Here is a 19,199-nt window from a genome sequence, read left to right as displayed (position 1 = left end):
CAAAAAACCCACCACCTACAAACTCACCTAACATTTTACATTTACGTTTTTGTCATCAACAGAGTATATGTCATTGAGCTTATATAGTTTAATAAAGAGTAATTATTAAATGTCTAATTCCAATGTTATAACTTTTCACTACAAATTTACATTTCTTATGTGTTCATCTCCTTGTGCAAGTCTTTACCCTAATTTCTGTCCTCTACATTTTTGCTGATTTTCCTTTCCAGCCATTGATACCATTGGTGCCATACAAGATAGTATTCGCTTTCTTCCTTTTCCTGGAGTTCCAGCGTCAATCTGTCCATTTCAGCACACTCTGTTATCTTTGCAACGATTTTGTCTTTGGATGGGAGTTGGTCTGATTTCCAGTTTTGCGCGAACAGTACTCTTGCTGCAGTCAAGATATGTATGATAAGATATTTCGTTTCCTTAAGATGTTGTGCCGTTATCATGCCAAATAGAAAGAATTCTGGACTGTTTTCTATTTGAATGTTCGTTATTTCTTCAATAATATTTTTTATATCTTGCCAATAGTGTTGGGCTTTCCTACATTTCCACCAAGTGTGATAATATGTTCCCTTTTTTGATTTACATTTCCAACACAACGCCGAAGTGTTTGGGTGTATTTTGGCAAGTCGGGCTGGTGGTAAGTGCCATCTATAAAACATTTTAATGAGATTCTCCTTGTAAGATGTGGCTCTTGTCATTTTAATGTTCTGCTTCCATAATTTCTCCCTGTCTGCCAATTGAATATTATGTCCTATGTCCCTGGCCCACATTGTCATATTATGTTTAACTGTTTCTTCTATTAATTTGTCTCTCAAAAGGTAGTTATATGTTTTAGTAATCATTTTCTGGTCTGCTCCTAATAAAATTCTGTCCAGTTCGTTCAGATCTTTTGCAATTCCATATTTGATTTTATCCGCCTTGTATCTTGAGTATATTTGAGTGTAGTGCCACCAATCAATATTTATATCGCCATTTTGGAGTTGATGTCTTGGAGTAAGTTCTCCTTCATGATTCAGTAAATCTTGGTATCTCATCATCTTTCCGATTTCAAGGGTGTTTGGAAATATCAATGCCTCCATCGGGGACCACCATTTTGGTATTTTAGTATAATAACTTTTCTTAATTCCCTGCCAAATCTTGAAGAGTGAGGCCCGAATTATGTGTCTTTGGAAGTACATATGTTGTTTGTCTGGTCCATCCCATAGGAACGCGTGCCATCCTCGTATGAGATCAAAGCCTTCTAGATATAACGTTCTTTTGTCATCTAATCTCATCCATTCTTTGATCCAGGTCAATCCGGCTGCTTTATAATATAGCTCCCAGTCTGGTACTGCGAGGCCTCCTCTGTCTCGTGTGTCTTGTAGCGCTTTAATCTTAATTCTAGCCTTTTTTCCCTGCCATATATAGGTCATTGTAATTTTGTTGAGATTTTTGAAGAAGTCCCTTCCTGGATGTAATGGTATTACCTGGTATAGATATAGTACCCTCGGTAATATATTCATTTTAATTGAACTGATTCTGCCCATCAATGATAATTGTAGCCTGTTCCAGATTTCCAGGTCTTTTTTAATTTCTTTTAGTAATTTCGTGTAATTGTCTTCTTTGATCGTGGTTGCTTTCGCCGTCAGCCAAATACCTAAATATTTTATCTTCTTTACTAATTGGATTCCTAATTCTTCTTCTAATTCCGATCTTTGAATCTGGGTCATATTTTTTGTCATTATTTTTGTTTTTTGTTTGTTTATTTTGAGGCCCGCGACTTCCCCATATTGTTCTATCATCGACATCAGTCTGGGTCCAGATCGTTTCGGGTTTTCCAAGTTGAAAATTACGTCGTCTGCAAAGGCGAGCAATTTGTACTCCTCTCCCTGGATCTTGAGTCCTTTGATTTCTTCCTCGTTCCTTATTTCGTTTAATAATAATACCTCCAATGCTATTATAAATATTAGCGGTGACATGGGACATCCTTGTCGTACTCCTTTCTGAATATCAAAAATTTGTGTCATGTCACCGTTTATTGAGATTTTTGCTGTTTGTTGGGAATAAATTTTTTTAATCAGGTTATGAAATTTCTCTCCACAGTTCATTAGTTCAAGTTGTTTTATGAAAAAAGACCAATTCAAATTGCCGAAGGCCTTCTGGGCATCAAGGGAGATTATGGCCATTTCTCTGTCTATCTTCTGATCATAATATTCCAGAATATTTATAATCATTCTCAAATTATTCTTTATTTGTCTTTTAGGTATGAAACCGTTTTGGTCTGGATGTATATAGTTATGTATTATTGCTTTGAGTCTCTGAGCTAGTATTGACATGAATAGCTTATAGTCCACGTTAAGTAATGAAATTGGTCTGTAATTTTTAATTTGCGTCGGATCTGAGTCTTCTTTGTGTATTAATGTAATAATAGTTTCTGTCCAAGAGTTTGGAATTTCTGCTATCAGTAGTGCTTCGTTAAAAACTTGTAACAGTATTTGGTCTATTGATTGTTGACAAAGTTTATAGAATTCAGTAGGAATTCCATCCAGTCCTGGAGTCTTATTGTTCTTTTGTTTTTTGCGGGCTTCCATTAGTTCCAGCATTGTTATGGGCCGGTTTAACATCTCTCTGTGATCTTCTGTGAAGTGCATGAGATTGGTTTTTTGGAGGTATTTTTTGATTTGGTCTTCCGGGACCTCTTCCTGGCGATAAAGTTTTTGAAAAAAATTTTTGGCTATGTTTTTCTTCTCCAGATGTGTGTGGTAAAGAGTTCCTGATTCGTCTTGGAGTTGGTGTATAATTCTTTTTTCTGTTTGCTTTTTTAGCTTATATGCTAACCAGCGCCAAGTTTTGTTAGCATGTTCAAAATTATTTTGTTTTACCATTCTTATTTTCTGTGCCAATTCGGTTTTTGTGGTTAGATTCAGTTTATGTTTGGCCAAATTTAGCTTTTGTAGCACACTCGTGTTGTTGGGCTGTTGTTGTAATTTAATTTCCTCTGTCTTAATTTCTTCCAATAATTCATTTCTAATTCTTTGTTTCTCCTTTTTCTTTCTTGCCACATATGCAATAGTTAGGCCTCTAATATAGGCTTTCGTGGTATCTCATAGGTTTTGTAACGATGTTGTGTCTTTTGTATTTATTTGTAGAAATATCTTGATTTCCTTTTCTATTATTTGCTGATATTCTTTTTCCTTTATTATACTTGTGTCCATTTTCCATCTCTTCTGTTTTCGGAAACCTTTCCAGACTATTTTGATAGGATTGTGATCGGCCCATATACTAGACATAATTTCTACTTCATGTGTTTCTTTACTTGGTTGAGATGTCATCCAAGCCATATCCAGCCTGGACCACGATTGATATGGGCCCGAGAAATATGTATATTGTTTTGTTTTGGTATTTAGTTCTCGCCAGGTGTCGTGTAGGCTCATTTCTTGTACTAAATCTTTGAATGTTTGTGGCAATGTCTTCCTTTTAATTTTATTCTTCCTAGTGCTGTGGTAATCTTCTCGTAAGTTTACTATCACGTTAAAGTTGCCGACAATGCATACATTTTCGTAGTCCAACTCCTTTAGTTTGTCATGTAATTTTTTGTAAAAATCTAATTGGTTTCCATTTGGAGCGTAAATAGCTACTAACAATATTGTTTTTATTTCCAATTTTAGTTCTACCATTAAGACTCGGCCTTCTTTATCAGTGTAAATCAGTTTAGATCTTATATGATCTCTAATATATGTTACCACTCCCCTTTTTTTGCAATCTCCTAAAGATGTGTATATTACTCCTAATTTTTTATTTTCAAGTAGTTTTTTCTGTTGTTTTCTTATGTGTACTTCTTGTAATGTAATTATGTCTGCCTCTAATTTTTGCAACCTTGTAAACATTTGATGTCTTTTGCTTGGTGAGTTTAAACCATTTATATTTATGGAAATGAGCTTTATTTCTTCTTCCATTTCCGCTAGTGTTTATTTGTCTGTTATTTTGAGCTTTGTTGTGTTTCTTGTAACTCTTTGTGAGATCCCCGCTGTTTCCTCTCTCTCCAACCTTCCCTTCTTTTGTTCTTTGTCTTCCTTGCTTGTCATTTGTGTCTCTTGGTCACTTGGGTTATGTTCTTCTCTACTATCTCTGCTTTCCTGTTCTCCTTCATTTCCTAGATATTGGTCCATAAAGTTTTGAGCTTTTTCTATTGTATCTATTCTGATTTTCCTTCCTTCCCATGAAATAAGTAGGCCTTCCGGTATGAGCCATCTAAATTTTATCTTGAGTTTATTCAGTTGTCTACTTAAGAAATTGTAGTCTCTTCTCCTGTCTCTGGCTCTTCTCGGTACTTGTTTCAATGTTAGAACTTCCCTCCCTTTGTACATGACTGTCTCCTTTCTCATTCTTCTATATATTTCTTCTCTCATTGTTTTTTTTGTAAACCTAATATGGACTTCTTTGGGGAGTTTGTTTCTCCTTGCATAATTTGTAAAGGCTCTGTAAATTTCATCAATTCCATTTCTAATTTCGTCCTTATCTTTGTGCGTTGCCTTTGCCAGTATTTCGATCATAATCTCGCCCAGGTCTTCATCTCTCTGTTCTTTTATATTTTGGAATCTAAGGAAGAAGGATGCCTTTTCCATTTCAAGAAACGTGAGTGAATCTTCAGTGTCTCGGCTCCTCATCATTTGTTGGTTCTCCATCCTCTCCAGCCTCGAGGCTGTAGCTTCCATTTTTTCCTCCACTTTATGTATTCTCTGTTCATTTTCTATGATATTTTGCTGGATTTTCACTATTTTCTCATCTATGTTTCTAATGTCATCTTTAATTTCCCCTACATCCAGTCGCAATTGTTCATGGTTTTTTCTAGTTTCATCGTGATTTAGCGTCATCTTATCTTCCATCCTTTTCATTCCCTCTTGTATCATTGCGAGGGCAGCCTGTATATTCTGCATGCCTATGATAGTATTGGTCTTTTCTTCTGCCATCTTTTGTTGTACTGGGGAGGCCACTAGTAGTGTTTGAGTTTGGGGTACCTTTTTGGTTGTTTTAATAGTAGTTGATATACTTGAAGTAGCCATGTCTATTGTACGTGTTAGTCTTGTCCACAGTTTCATATAATTATGTATTGCTTATTTTATGTTAATGGCTTAAATGAAACGTTATTGTTGGAATTAATATTAGTGGAAATACTTCTAATCAGCAATCAGCAATATAATAATAATATATATAGAAAGAAGAGAAAAGCAGGGGGAGGGAAGGTAGAAATGGGGGAAACAGCGGGGAAAGGGCACGTTTCTAGCAATTCATAAATTACCTTATTCTTAAATTAATTGCAAGTTAAAAGATCTATTTCACTAGCAGTATTTATAGTAATTCTAAAATCAATTCTATGTCAATTTATATTGCTAATTATTTTAATTGTTATAACTGTATTAAATTGTTTAAATTAATTAGCTTTCAATCAATATTTATCACACATATAGTACTCTATAGTTGTTTGAATGATCAAATTGTTATTGTTATAATCAACTTATTCTTATATAGTCACAAACAGAAAAAAGAAGAAAGAAAAAATACTAAATTATTAAATATTATTTTCAATTCTATTGCGTTCTAGTATATTATAATAAGATTAAGCCAGACCATTAATAGCTATATCGTCCATTTGTTCACCAGTTGTTTCAGTGGTTCAATAGTTAAATAGTTCGATATTTAATGGTTAGATCGTTATATATCCCAGTTTTTTAGAAGAGTGTCAATGGAAATGGTGAAAGTATTGGTAGCTTCTAAAAGTCCGCTCAAAATACGTTATATCAAAGTTTGTTTCGTCTCTGTCAATGCAATGTCCACACTCTCCTTCAGTCTATTTCACACTCGGTTTTCCAATTCAGTCCAATCTGCCCAGCCGAAACCAATAGAGTCCAATGCAATCAGTTTTTAGAAATCTGTCCAGAATCCTCCTTCCGATCTCCGGCATACCACTCTCCTCACACTCCCTTTATTTCCTTCAATCCTCCTTCCGATCTCCGGCACACCGCTCTCCTCAGTCTATTTCACACTCGGTTTTCCAATTTAATCCAATCTGCCCGGCCGAAGCCAATAGAGTCGAATGCAATCAGTTTATAGAAATCCGTCCAGAATCCTCCTTCCGATCTCCAACACACCGCTCTCCTCACTCTCTCTTTATTTCCTTCGATCTTCCTTCCGGTCTCCGGCACACCAGTCTCCTCACTCTCTCTTTATTTCCTTCAATCTCGCAAGATCTGTTCTTATTCTTATTCTCAATTTAGTCCTCTCGATCCAGTCCACCCCAATAAAATCCGGTTATATCGGAGTTAAATCCTCCGCAATTCTCGTCGCTCTCTCTTTTCTCTCGGCTGTTCAAAGTTTTTGCGCTGTCATATCTGTTCAAAATGGCTCCAATCCGCCCGATCCTTTCTGCCGCCGCTTGTCTAATGTCTTTTCCCGGTATCTCTGCCACCAGCATCTGCTTCTTCATCAAATGCTTTTTGGGTTTTTTTAGGTTAAAGTCCTCTGTTGATGACTTCTTTTCTTTTTTCAATCTTCGCTTCCCACTCACGCAGTTGTCAGCGCCTCCGGCCAGTCTTGAAAGGCTGGTTTTTCCTCACTCTGGATTAAGGGTTTGTCTTGTACCTTCGAGGGAGTTGCGGTCTCCTCCAAGGTCCTAAGACGTTCCCCTTTAAACTATCAATCCCTCCGAGATCGATAGCGCCTATTTCGGCTCCAGATGTCGGATTGTTAGAGACTCAGGAACGGAGCGCCGTCCCTTTTGTCCCTAACGCGCTGAGGTCGCCGCCGGAAGTCTCTATATTTGAAATCTTTATTGTCCCTGTCAAATAATCCACACCCAAGCACAAAGAAACAATTAATTGTCATATTAGCCTTTTTTTTTTTTTTTACTGACCTTAAGCCATGTGAACATAAGGAAATGTTCCCTCAGTGAAGTAATAAAGTGTTCCAGAATGCTGATCATGCAGATTTTTCACGGTCAACATTGTAACCTTATTTATTCATTATTTTTTATTGAATTTGAGATTCCAGGTGGTTCACAAAGTAAAAGCCACAGAAAAAATAATAAAAAATGAACTACAGTAAAAACAAAGGAGCAAAAAGGTGGCAAAACCAAGCTACAAGAATTCTGTGGCTTCTGTTAATACGTGTGTGTGTGTGTGTGTGTGTGTGTGTGTGTGTGTGTGTGTGTGTGTGTGCTAATGATAAAATACAATTAAGATTATATTATATTTTTGTAAATATTTTTGACATAGAACAAAAACTGGATATCAATAGCATCTCAAACTATAATTGATCATCAGAGTCTTTTTTCAGAAGTTTCTTACCCAGTTTCTTTTTTCTGTTCAGTACATTGTACGTTCACATTACATTCAATATATCCATCTTCAGGAAACATTTCCATGTAAAGCAGGGGTTCCCTCTCATATCTCTTCTCTTAGAATTGTTCAGTTCTAAAATATACCATCATTAGTATGCACCATCATTAGTATGGCTATGGAGAGAAAACCTAGCACTGTATGGAAGGATGTATGAATGACACCTGGCTAAGAGGAAACAGAAGTCTGTGTTTGCCACTCAGGGGTGGGTTCCACTTACCTTTACTACCGGTTCACAGCGGGAGCGCATACGCAGATCATCCATGTTGACATCATGGTGGGTGGGCGGAGCCTCCCGCCAGTTTTACTACCGGTTCTATAGAACCGGACCAAACCGGGAGCAACCCACCAATGTTGCCACTTAGAGAATTGCTTATCTGAGGTTTCACTAAAGAATTTTAATTGATCCCATTTCCTCAGGATAGATACTATGACGTGAACAAGCATTGGTGGAAGAGGAATTCAGCAAATTCACTGCAGGTAGTCCTTGAGTGGCTAAAGGGAATGCTTTGAAGGATTACCAAGCGTGAAGATCCAGTGTCATTTTGGTCTCTAATATATCATAATTTCTTGTTATAACCAGAAATTTGAAACTTGAACATTTAGGATTCAGCCCGCATAGTGTAAACAACGTTTGGTGTATATAAACTGGAATCGTTTAGCATACCAATGTTGTTTTAGTTGACCCTCACACTAGAATTTGTATAAGTTAAAAAAGAGCAAATGCCACAACAGCAATAGCACTTAGACTTTTATAATCACTCCATAGAGCTCTGCAAAACTATCTGAGCAGTTTACAATGTCAGCTTATTGCCCCCAACATCTGGGTCATCAGAAGGATGGAAGGCTGAGTCAAGCTTGAACCAATCAGGACTGCACCACCACAGCTTCTTAATAAGTTGCTCCATCAACTTAATTTTTATTTATTAGATATTGCTGATTTTTTAAAAAAAAACTCCCTTTAGGTCTAAAATTTTAGGTCTAATAATACATTCAACAAAATAGTCATCTCTGCAGCAAGGAGAAAGGGAGAAAGAGGGGCACTATAATTGTCGGCTTTCCCAAAATAGTGTTCTTGTGGCAATAGCATGGCAATTCATTCTAACCACAACATCAATTGTGATATAGAGGCACTTTATAACCAATATGAATCTTCCAAAAATTTGACTTTGGAGAAGAACTTCAAATCAAAAGGCCCATTCCACTAAATCAAAAGTCTTATGCAAATCTAGAGAAACCAATGCAATATCTTCTTGAAATTGGTCAAAGATAATCAAATACAATGCCCTCCTGATCTGATTCATTTATTGTTGACCAGCAGGTAGATCATAAAACTCTTATAAAATAAACTGTACATACAAAAGCTAAAACCTATCAAAACTAACTACCGGTTAAAAAGTGTCCCTCTCCCCACAAATAATGGTGTAACACAAATGTAGAAATAATTCCAATCTCAAAAGTTTCCTAGTATTGTACAGTATCAGATTCTTAACTTTAGATATGTACAAAACTTCAACAAATCAATCTTTAAACAACGAAATTCTAATGGGTTTGAGATAAAAAAAAACCAATCAATTTTCATTAGACTATTTTGGAACTCATGAAGATTACGCCCAAAACCAATTTAACATATGCCCCCCCCAAATGTTAAATCCAGTTATATTCAACTAATCAGTGGTGGGATTCAAATAAATTAACAACCGGTTCTCTGCCCTAATGACCGGCTGGGTGTGGCCATGGTGGGTGTGCTCAGGGGGTGTGACAGGCAGCACTCGGCTTCCTGCATCCCCCTGGGAGCAAAAACAGGTGGCTTTTTCCACCTCCCCGGGCTCCATGTGCCCCCTGCACTTACCTGGGATCCAAAACGGACTGCATGAGGATTCCTGGAAGGGGCAGGGCAGGGTGGGGCGGGGCCAGTCAGTCATTGGAACTACCAGTTTGCCGAACTGGATGTAAAATTAACATCCGGTTCACCGGAACCGGTCAGAACCGGCTGAATCCCACCTCTGCAAGTAATGTAACAGACCCAATTGTAGGAGAAGCTGGAAAGTGCCCCACATTCTGTCCAAAATCATATATCACACCACAACCAATGTCCCCAAGTGCACAGGGCAGAAGAATGAAACAGAAAATCAACCAATTCCCACATGGCTCTCTCACATCCTTGGAGTGTTAATATTATTTTATACAGTATTGCTTTTTAGTCTCAGATGCCCTTTTTGTTTTGAATTGTTATGTTTAGCACGGCATGTTTGTAATTTGTTATATTGCAGTTTCTATTTAAATTCTGTTCATCACCCAGAGCCATATATAAATCAAAATAAATAAATAAATATATAAATAAAAAGGAAGTGAGAAGAATTAAGACAGTGTAAGGGGGGAGAGAGAGAGAAAGAGAGAGGGAGGGAGGGAGGGAGTTGTGGTATTCAGCCGGTTCTATCCGGATTGGGCGAACTGGTAAGGGTGACTGCAGGATGCCCCGCCCACCCATGCGGACATCATGACATCCCATTTTTTCACATTTTCGAGGCTCTGTTCATGCGTGGAAGGCCTTGTCCATGCATGAAGATGGCACATGTGAGTGGTGCGAGCACACACACAAATATTTGTGAACCGGTAGGGAAGGTAAGTGAATACCACACCTGGAGGGGGGAAGGGAGGGGGAGGGGGAGGGGAGGGAGGGAGGGAGGGAGAAAGAGAAATCTATGTGATCCTATTTGGAACAGAGGTGACCAACTGATCCATCCTAGGGAATCTTTTTTTTAGCAGAAATAACTCTTCAGTACTGCTCAACTTACTGACCTCAGATGGAGTTAGAGAGTCAGGGATATCCTTAGCATTCATTCTCACTCACTGTCACTCTGCTTCAGATTTGTCTAGGATGTTGCTAATCTCAAGATGACGGCATAAAACATCTCTCATCAGATATCACTAAAAAGGTGCTACACTGGGCCTACCCATCCACTCATGTTTTTTTTTTTCTTAAAATATAAGGATGAAGGCTTATTATTTGGAATATTTCTGATTCTGATCCAATCATTTTGGAAGAAAAATTGTCAAAAAATAACAAAATTATGGCAAAATTAGTATTTTCAAAAGTAAGATGTATGTAATAATTTATTTTTCACTAAATGAACATGACAGGAAGAATAGAGCCAACAGCAGTAGACATCATTAAGAGGATTTGCAGTTCCACTTCCACAAAGAAGACTTTTTTTTTCACCAGTCACTAGTTTTCAATTATTTTTCTGACCTTCCACAAATTTGGGTCCATCTGTTTATGGCTTTTGAAAAGGGTGTGACCAAATAACATTTTTTGGTAAGCTTCTGATATTTAAAGATGCTCCAGCCCAGAGCTTCAGCAGAAAGTTCTCCCTAAATTTCTCCCTCATGTGCCAGCTATGCATTACATAGAGGAGCTATCTATTGCCATCTCTTTAATGCAATTTAGCAGCTTTTGATGTGCAGTCTCAATGCTTGGCTCTGTTATGATATAAACTTCAGGTTAACTTTAGTCCCCAAATGCTCATTAAAATGCAAGGTTGTCAAAAATTTATTTTGGAAATACATCCCTGAAGTCACAAGGTTTCCAAGATTGAAAATGTCCCTTGGAAAGTCAGCCAAGGCTCTCTTTGGACCTATTTTACCATCACTATTCAACTCACCTCTGAAGATTATTTGGTCTTAATCCCCATTGGGTGGGACAGACGGTGATAACAGAATACATAGATATGTAATAGGCTCCTTTGGCGTCAGAAATGCCGCACATAGTTGAATCAAAGATGTATAGTCGCAACAGGTGGTCTCAGTAGCACATAACCCACAACAGAATCAATTTATCCATTTCTTTTAATCATTACTAACCTGGGTAAGTAAAGAAAAAGCTACTATTGATTTTTTTTCATAGCTGAAAACTATAGAGGAAGCAATTTTTTTTTAAACTGCAGTTTAAAAAGCAGTTTACAACTGCTTATTGTAATCTAAGACTGACTGGGGTTGATAATTTGAAAATTTGCAATATGAGAAGCCATTACTAAAACTGTACTAAACTAGCATTTCCTTCCCTCTCTGATATTTCCCAGATCTGTTGGACAACATTTTTCTCCTGACCATGCTGAGTGAAGATGGTAAATCTTATAATTCAACAGAACAGAATAGCACTAGGTTTGATTAGTGTGTTGTCACTTGTACATTCAAGTTGTATTTATTTTATGTAGGAAAATGGTGAGGGGGTGGTGGTAATGCTTATACAATGGAACTATTTTAGGTCTGCATTGGATTGGGGAGTATTTCATTCATGCTGGTCCAATGTTGTTTGAAGCTGATGCACAAAGGGCTTTGATTCATAATTTGTTAGTCATTCAAAAAAGGAAGCATTTTCTGATACTGATGGCAGCAATATGAAAATGATGATAGTGATAATAAATATTTTAAATAAGTAAAGTAAGTAAGCAAGTAGGTAAACAAGTAAGTATGAATTAGTTAAATACTTAATAAACAAGTATTTATGAATTAAATGCTTGATTTAACTTTAGGTAAACAAATTTCTGGAGGCCAAATCACTCACTGTTTTTGCATGTTATTTCTAAAGATAGATCATGGGGCTCTAATGAAAAGCAAAGTTGCTTTCCAGTGCTGATGTATTGAGAACTTAGATTAAGAATTCTGCAAATTGTGCTCCTACCACATTTGACGAGCACAAAAATAAGAAATGCTATCTTTGATGTTGTATAGGAATTGCATTCTCCTGAAGCCAAGATTGAATCCTAAATTTCTGCTAGCTTTCAACTGAAAATTTGTCATACCTGATAAGATATCCTCTCTTATTTATTATTATTTGTCGAGTGTCAGCCATTCCCTCGACACATGATCCCGGGGACTGTGACAAGCCAGAAGAACAGGGACACGGTGAAGGGGGGGTGTTGTAGCGTTTAGCAGGGCACGGTGATATCAGGTGGTGGACGGTATAGGGAATCTGGGGACAGGGTCAATAAAACAATGTCAAAGGAAAGAAATGCCCTTCAATACGAGGGACAGCGAGATCCGGAAGTAACTGGCAATCCACAAGGAACCTGAAGGAGTAAATAGCACGGTCACTTTAAATGCACAATTGAGCAAGGGCGGGGCGCTTGGGGGCGTTCTATAAAGCCAGATAAGTGGAGGAATCGGGCGTCTCCGACTTTGTTTTTCATTAGAAAACTTCAGCGCTTACTGTATGACCACCGTGTAAACTATGATTAAACCGGATAGCTTCACCTTTGAGTGTGTGCGTGTGGTGTTTGTTCGGCGGAGCACAGGTGGTTCCAGAGGAGGCTGACATTATTTATATTATTTACAATACATAAAATACTACATTTGCATTAAAATATTGCAATATTAGTTATATTGTTATTCTAATTTATTATTAAATTAGTTTAGGCTGCTTCCTCATTAGGAAATTAAAGCACTCCATCACCCCAACATCACTGAAGTGATGTAGGGCCAGTCCTGATTACTTTTAGATTGGCACAATAGTTGGATGATTCTCGAAAATGGCAAAAATTGCTATTGTGGAAATGGCCACAATGTCTCTCCACTTTCTGATCATACTTGCTTGGAAGGAACTTCACAGTTTATCTGTGATACTTTCACCTGTATGTATTCACATGGCCCTTACAAGTTGTCTTTAAGGATCTTGTTAATTTTGGCTAATAATAATTTGGATATTTGTATAATCACTTTGTTACATGTGCATTTTATTTTGGCCCCACTTTGTCTCCTTTTAAAACTTTATGCCTTATGCCCTCATTTTATGCCTTATTTTTATTAGTAATATGAATTACATTCTTGCACAATATCACTCTGAGCTCATTGTGATGAAGGATCCAATTTATTAATTTAATACATAGATCCGTGATGGCGAACCTATGGCACGCGTGCCACAGATGGCACGAAGAGCCATATCAGTAGGCACGCAAGCGTTGCCCTAGCTCAGCTCCTGCACGCATGTGCATGCTCGCCAGCTGATTTTCGGATCTTCTGGGCCTACCGAAGTCGGGAAACAAGCTGTTTCCAGTCTCTAAAGGGCCTCCTGAGGGGGGGAGGAGAGGCCATTTTCGCCCTTCCCAGGCTCCTAGAATGGGCCAAAAGCGGGGGGAGCGCTGGGGGTCGTTTGTGCATAAGTGGGGGGTGAGGCACATTGAATCATGGGTGTGGGCACACACATGCGCGACCCCCCCCACGTTTATCCCGCTTTTGGCACACGACGGCAAAAAGATTAGCCATCACTGACATAGATAAAAAAAATGACAAAAACTGAAAACCCTGAAATTTTGTAACAATATACTGCTGGGTAGGAATTATTCCAGGAATGTTTGCAGGAATGAAGAAAACCAGAGTTGTTGAATAAATGTTACTTCTTTGACTTTAATATAAGTGAACAAATGCAGTAAATTCTAATAGGATCTCTCATTGATTAATATACTTGATAACATTCTATTTTACAGGGGAAGCTGTTTCTTCCACTGCAGTGGAGGAAGAGATGGCAAATCAAACAACAGTGGCAGAATTTTTCCTCTTGGGTCTTACCAGTGGACCAAAGACACGCTTTGTTCTCTTTGGGATGTTTGTGATTGTCTACGGCATCACATTAATGGGCAATGTGGTCATCCTGATGCTCATTTGGCTGGATTCTCAACTCCACACCCCCATGTACTTCTTCTTAAGTAAGCTCTCCTTTGTAGAGATACTGGTACATAACCAGTGTCATTCCTCAGTTATTAACCAACCTGTGGATCCCAAAGAAGACCATTTCATTTGCTGGTTGTGGTGCTCAGATATACTTTTTCTTTGGCATGGCCATTACTGAGTGTGTCCTCCTTGCAGTCATGGCCTATGATAGCTTTGTGGCCATATGTTACCCTCTGCGCTATACCCTCATTATGAACCAGAAAGTCTGCATCAAGTTGGCTTTAGCAGCCTGGTTCTTTGGCTTCTTCCTTGCAATGGTGCATGTAGTCAATACTCTCCAAATGCCTTATTGTGGTCCAAATGTCATTAACCACTTTTATTGTGACATCCTGGTTCTGCTAAAACTTGTGTGTGCTGACACCCATCTCAATGAAATGATTGTATTTGTCATTGCTGTCCTCATTCTTTTGTGTCCCTTCTCCTTTATACTGATCACATATGTCCACATTCTAATAACGATCTTGAAGATTCACTCCACACAAGGCCGGCGTAAAGCTTTCTCTATGTGTGTCTCCCACATGACTGTGGTGGCATTGTTTTACGGAAGTGCTATGTTCATGTACATGAGACCTGGCTCAAGCCATTCACCAGACCAGGATAAAATGGTCTCCTTGTTCTATAGCATTGTCACACCCATGTTCAACCCCATGATTTACAGTCTCAGGAACAAGGATGTGAAAGGGGCCTTGGTGAAAGTGTTGCAGAGATGCAATGTCTGTCATGGGACTTAAAAATGTATTGGAGGTCAGAATGAAATGTTCACCTCAAATGTGGTCTAACTGGAAACATGTTAGACTCAACGTGGTTGATGCTTTATATTGATAACCTGGAGACTTATGTCCTCTTAACAATGTAATGGTAGTACAACAGTGGATATTTAAGATCTTGCTACATTCAAGGCATGGGCGAAGAGAAAAACTGTAAAGATTTTGCAATGGACCTTTTCATTTTTGCACACCAGGTGGGTGAGGCTGGACTTAACTGAAAGTTGTTTCCTTCCTCATCCATAATATTTGTCATATTAGCAATGTTGACTTTTTACAAGTTTCGTAATAGAAGTTGGTTTTTTTACTGAAATATCCATTTAAGCTCTCTGTGCTGAAAAGATTTGCTCCAATTGTTAGCAGAGGAATTGTGACTATGCATGCTCTATTTTCATTTCGGGTCTGTCATTTGTTAAATCCCAGTGTTTTTTAAAGTACTGATTGTGTCAGCCTCAGCTTTGCCTGCTTCAGCTGCCATAAGAAACGGGAGAGGGATTAGTTATGGGGCAAAGGGGGGGGGTGGGAAGATGCAGGAGGTGTTTTTTTTCTTTCCATTGTAGGACGTGTCTTCCAAGGAATCGAAAGTGGATCTTTAAAGGGAACGACTGACCAACTGCCCTACATTCCTGATGAATGACGCTGCCAGACGTGATGCCACCTGACCTTTGGAAGACCTTTGGATTGGCTGATGACCAATGGACACGGGGGGGGGAGAAGCTTAGTAGATGCTATTTCGCGCGTTTTGGTCACTTCCAGCTTTACCTGGGTTACGATCATTTCATATTCAGTAAAAGTACTAAACTTTTCAAAATGTTTGAGTTTGGGTTTTTCTTTCCTGGATATTGAAGGAAGCATACCTGAAGTCACATCCAGTCATCCCGGACAAAAACCGAGCGGACTGTAAATCCAAAATATGTCAGATCAAGGGAGTGATGGAGAAGAGAAGATGGGGGCAGCGAGTTCAACCACCCTCCAGTCGGAAAAAGAGACTGCTGAATGGTTGGAAAGACTCCGTTTGGAGCTGGAGGAAGCTAGATGGTCGAAAGGAGTGGGGAGACTGCCGGACTGGGGGGAGGACCCCCGGGGAGTGACGACTTCCAGACCCCGTAAAAAGGAGGCAGTGTGGATGCAAGAGCAAAAGGAACGTCTCATGATAGAACAAGCCTTGCAGCTTATCCGTGATGTAGAAGAAAGCAGAAAAAAACGTGAGTCTTTTGGAATTCCTGTGGAGAAGGGGGGAGCAAGCCCCAGGGGGGAGCCAGAAGAGACAGCCTGCGGGGGAGAGGAAGAGTTTGAGGAGGGAACATCCCAGGCTTCGGCAGCTCGAGGGAGAGATGCAGCCGGCCAGAGAACCCCAGCCTTGCAGGCCCCCCCACCGCAGACGTAAAAAGCCCAAAATCCCCCCCCTTCCTGGGAAGTTTGATGGGAATCCTAAAGCCTTGGGATTTTTCCTGACCCAAGTGTGGAACCACATGCAGGACTGGGGGGAGGACTACGAAACAGAGGCGGCTAAAGTCAGAAGCGTCGCGAATGCCCTAGAGGGAGTAGCTGCTGAGTGGATGGTGGTTCTCCACAATAACAACTCCCTCTTGCTGAGAAATTACAACCAGTTCATGAGGGCCCTTAGGAGGCGTTTTGAAGACCATTTAGCTGAACGAAAGGCGAGACTCAGAATGAAGAGCATTCAGCAGGGCCGGAGGCCGGTGGCAGAGTATATCCAAGAGTTTCGTGAACTGGCACCCTATATGACAGGCTGGTCAGAAATGGCTCTTTTGGAGAGTTTCAAGGATGGATTGAATGAAGAGATATATCGAGACTGCAGAAGCATGGGGGTCCCCGATGATTTGGATAGATAGTACATAGTAGCTGAGGATGTAGAGATCGAGCTAAGACGGAGCGAACTCCGAGGAAGGCGGATGGGGGAACCAGTCATCCTCTTTCCACCGTAAGGGGGCACCCAAGATGACTGGTGGGAAGACTGAATTCAAACCCAAGTCAAAGCCCTTCACCTGTTTCAAATGTGGGAAGGAGGGTCACCGGGCTGCCGAATGTTTCTCCAAGCCACCGCCAAAAGCTACCGGGGCCGGCCAAAAGAAAGGCGACAAAATACCCGCCAAAACCCGTGGCACCGCCCTGAAAGGAGAAGTCGTTGAGTTCACTCCCCTGTAGAAATAAGGGTGCCCTCCACAGGGGCTCACGCGCAATTGTTAGCCCTGTTGGACTCGGGGTGCACTAGGTGCATAATTAGCCCCAAAGTAGTGGAGGAAATGGGACTGAGACTAAAAACTTTAAAAAGACCCATTGCATTTTGTCAATTAGACGGGTCAATTGCAGGAGGGGGCCCAGCTAGCTTTATGACCGAACCCCTTGAACTGCAGTTGGGGAATCATGTAGAGAATCTCAGATTTATTGTAGCCCCTGGTATGGAAAGACCCCTCATTCTAGGACTGCCCTAGTTTCGCAAATGGAACCCACGAGTAAATTGGAAGACGGGGGTCCTGCGCATCCGCACGGCAGAACCAACTCCGAAAAAGGAAGGGCCCCCCCTGAGGGATGACATAAGACCAGAAAGGGTGGCAGTAGCCATTAACTATATTGAGGGAGAAGAGAAAATTCCAAAGGAATATTGGGATCTCAAGGAAGTGTTTAGCAAAAAAGCATCGGATGCTCTGCCTCCCCACAGGGCCACTGACTGCACCATTGAAATACTCCCTGGGGTGAAGCTTCCCAAACCAAAAATTTACCCCATGACACCTCGAGAATTGGGGGAATTGCGAAATTTTATTGACAAAAACTTAGAACGGGAATTCATCGAACGAGCCAAACCCAAGGTAGCGGCGCCAGTAATGTTCCGCGAAAAGAAAGATGGATCCTTCCATTTAGTAGTTGATTATAGAAACATGAACGCGATTTGCGTAGAAAATGTCTATCCCCTCCCACTCATGAAGGACATGTTAGCCCATTTAGGGAAGGGAAAAATTTTCACCAAACTTGATTTAAGAGAGGCATACTACCGAGTGAGAATAAAAGAGGGAGATGAATGGAAGACAGCATTTAATTGCCCACTGGGATGTTTCCAGTTTAGAGTACTCCCTTTTGGACTACAGGGAGCCCCGGCTGTATTCATGCAGTTGATCAACGAAGTATTGCACGAGCACCTGTATAAGGGGGTGTTGGTCTATTTGGATGACATCCTGATTTATTCTGACAACATGGCCGACCATGTAAGATTGGTTCGAGCGGTCTTGAAGAAACTCAGAGCAGCTGAACTCTATGCCAAACTTTCTAAATGTGAATTTCACCAAGACAAAATCGACTATCTTGAATATCGTATATTGCATGAGGGAAAAGAGATGGACCCTGAAAAGGTCCGGGCAGTACTGGAATGGGCCGCACCGCGCACCCGTAAACAGTTACACAGTTTCTTAGGGTTTGCTAACTTTTATAGACAATTTATCCCCTCTTTCGTGAAAATCGCACTACCAATTACAGACTTGTTAAAAACCAAAGGGGAAGTAAGCCCCAAACCTTCGAAACCACTAGAATGGACTATGAACTGTCAAGCTGCTTTCGAAAAATTAAAATGGCTGTTTGCGGCTGAACCTGTCCTCAAACACCCCGACATGGAACAACCTTTTGTAGTACAAGCTGACGCTAGCGACGTAGCTGTAGGAGCAATACTCTTGCAAAAGAATGAAAACGGGATATTGCAACCCTGTGAATACACGTCCCGTAAACTATCAGACACGGAAAGGAGATGGGCCATATGGGAGAAAGAGGCATTTGCAGTTAGATGGGCACTGTTAACATGGAGACAGTTTTTAGAAGGGGCGAAACATCCTTTCGAAGTGTGGACTGATCATAAGAATCTAGAAGCATTAAAAACACCACGCAAACTATCACCAAAACAGGCTCGTTGGGCCCAACATTTCAAGCATTTCAATTTCACTTTACGTTACCTTCCTGGTGGGAAAAACTTCATGGCGGACGCACTTTCCAGATTGCCGCAGTACAACAGCATCAAGAAGGAAGTGGTTCAACCAATGATCTCCTTGACACAATTGGCAACACCTGTCACTACCAGAGCGCAGCGTAAAGCCGAACCAGAACTCTCGGGGGATTTACTCGGAAAATTGCGAGAAGCGCTAAAAACTGACGAGTGGTTTAAGAACCACTCGAATGAATGCACACTTCGTGACGGACTAGCTTGGGTTGGATCGAAATTGTATGTTCCAACCACTTTAAGGACAACCGTATTGACATATGCTCATGATGCTAAGGCCGCAGGACACTTTGCGTTTGTCAAGACTCTACATCTTGT

The 19,199-nt window shown here is 40.1% G+C and overlaps 1 pseudogene; it reads left to right on the top strand.

The window, feature by feature from the left end:
- Positions 1-13,905: 13,905 nt before the first annotated feature.
- On the top strand, positions 13,906-14,845 carry LOC139311044 (olfactory receptor 2A12-like; annotated as a pseudogene).
- The last annotated feature ends 4,354 nt before the right edge of the window (positions 14,846-19,199 follow it).

The sequence above is a fragment of the Pituophis catenifer genome, unplaced genomic scaffold, assembly GCF_029215685.1.
Source record: "Pituophis catenifer annectens isolate HBS135680 unplaced genomic scaffold, rPitCat1.0.hap2 SCAF_2, whole genome shotgun sequence".
NCBI classification, from domain to species: Eukaryota; Metazoa; Chordata; class Lepidosauria; order Squamata; family Colubridae; genus Pituophis; species Pituophis catenifer.
The sequence above is the reverse complement of the archived record's forward strand: the minus strand, read 5'-3'. Positions and strand labels throughout refer to the sequence as shown.